The sequence below is a fragment of the Psammomys obesus genome, unplaced genomic scaffold (genome assembly GCF_907164565.1).
Source record: "Psammomys obesus unplaced genomic scaffold, mPsaObe1.curated_primary_1811, whole genome shotgun sequence".
Taxonomy (NCBI): domain Eukaryota; kingdom Metazoa; phylum Chordata; class Mammalia; order Rodentia; family Muridae; genus Psammomys; species Psammomys obesus.
The window spans coordinates 16,190,504-16,192,779 of NW_026585894.1; positions in this window are offsets into that span (position 1 = coordinate 16,190,504).

Consider the following 2,276-nt stretch of genomic DNA (forward strand, 5'->3'; position numbering starts at 1 on the left):
AAAAAAAAAAAAAGCAACAAATTTAAGGTGTGTATGTGTGTGGCTCAGAGTACAAGGTTTGCTAGTATGTTTAAGGATTAAGGTCCAGTCCTTCGTACCCTAAAAACAGATGGCTGGGGAGAAGCTCCAGTGAGTAGATACTTGCTTTAGAAGGCTGGCAACCTCAGGGAAGTACTGCAAATCCAAGATGCAAGGAAAGAACTGACCCTAGAAAGATGTTCTCTGACCTCCACAAGCATACCATACACAAGCACCTAAAGTCTTTCACCTCTCTCCTTCTCTCTCTCTCTCTCACACACACACACACAAACACACACACTATATTTAAACATAAAACAAGCTTGCCCTAAGCACACAAATATCTACAATATAAGTGTTATTTCACATCTTCCATGCTTAGGAGTCAAGGTCTAGTTTTTCTTGTCTCTGTGGAAGGAATTATCTTTTCTGCAGGGATTTGCTGACGCTAGTGTCATAAGTATATTTGCTTTCCATTCTTGTTTCCAGACTCTCTGTTCCCTTCCACTGCTCTTTCTGTGTCCATCCTTGCTCCAGTACCATACTGTTTTAAGTACTTCCCTTTGTATACTGAAACTCCTATCCAGCAGTATATGCCTTTTGGTTTAGTTGTTTTACTTAAAAGCTGTTTAGATAGTCTAAAACTTCATATCCCTACTCATTTTGTTATATGGTTGCCATTAAAAAAATTAGCACAGCAAGATTTTGAATGACATTACCATCCTTCTGGGAGGAATTGTTGCTAAAAAGGTAGTATTTTTGTCTTGTGGTTATTCTTTTTTAAGACAGTATTTTCACTGTATAGCCTTGGCCAGCCTGAAAGTCATTTGTAGACGCAGCTAGCCTTGAATTCACGAAGATTCACTTGCCTCTGAGGCGCATACCACCAACCTACATATGCTGCTGAGTTTTAATAACAAGACATTTAGTCCACAGGAACACTGTTCCTGTCCATTTGGTGAGGTCTCTCAATTCTCTAAATGTTGGTTTAGACTTTCTAAGGACTGTGTTAGCACATCTACCATTACATTCCTAAGTGTCAAAGGCTTAGGGCACACTTCATTGTTACCTTCAATTTTATTTACTAATTACTTGTGCTTATTCTACAGAAATACAAGTAGCTAGTGACTCCTGTCCAGTGGTCCAGAAACTTTGTTATTGTCACTCAATGACTGTGATGATTTCGGGTATTTGTTAAGATTTATGTTTCATATTTATTTGTGTGTGGGTGCATTGTGCACACGTCTCCATGTGTGTGGATGCCCACAATGACCAGAAAAGTGAGTCAGATATCCTGGAGCAGTTGTGAGCCACCTAGCATGGGTCCTCTACAAGAGCAGCAAGTATTCTTAGCCATTCCTCTAGTCCTGGTTTTATGTAATTTTATTTTTTAATTTGTATTCTTTTTAATTATGTGTATGTGTGTGTAAGGCTGGGTATGTTCATGTAAGTGCGTGGGTGGGTGGGTGGCTATGTGCATGTTAAGTGCAGTTGTCCATAGCAGCCAGAGGAGCCCCCTGGAGCTGGAGTTATGAACAACCTAATGTGAACAACCTAATGTGGGTGCTGAATTGAACTTGGGTCCTCTAGAAGAGCAGTATATGCGCTTTATTGTCAGGAGCCACTCTGTGAAAGGAGCTCTCAGTAGCAGGTGGGCTTTCTGGAAGGGGATGGAGTACTTTGCAAGGTCTGCACTATGGTACACCCCAGAACTGCTTCCAGTCCCTGACGCTCACTCCTCGTGCACGGCTGCATTTCTCTATGGTCTGGTGTGGTCACCTTGTGGGTGTTTACTGCTGTTCAGATGAATTAATTCCCGATTATGGAATTCCTGACTTGAGCCAAACAATTTTAAAAGTTAAATAAACAAATAAGAAAGTTAATGGCTACGATAAAAACTTTAGTGGACCTCCAGATGCCTCACTAGGAGACATATTTGTGGCCTCAGATAGCCTTCACTCACCCTGGTATACACCATAAATACAGTCAAGTTGGTTTAAACTTCCCATGAACCCGAATGATAAGCAATGTCTAATTAAGTACAAGCCTTTAGGTCACTATACACAAACTGTTCTGTTGTAATTCCTTATAGCTTGTCACATATGGCATCATATACTGTCATTTTAAATTTACTTTGTTTCTCGGAATGAAAGACAGATGAGATTATCGCCCCAAGGACAGCTGGAAAATGTGTAGGAAAGCCAGTCCTAATGGAAAAGATATATTTTCTTGTAACTTTCAGACCCTGTTAACTTTTA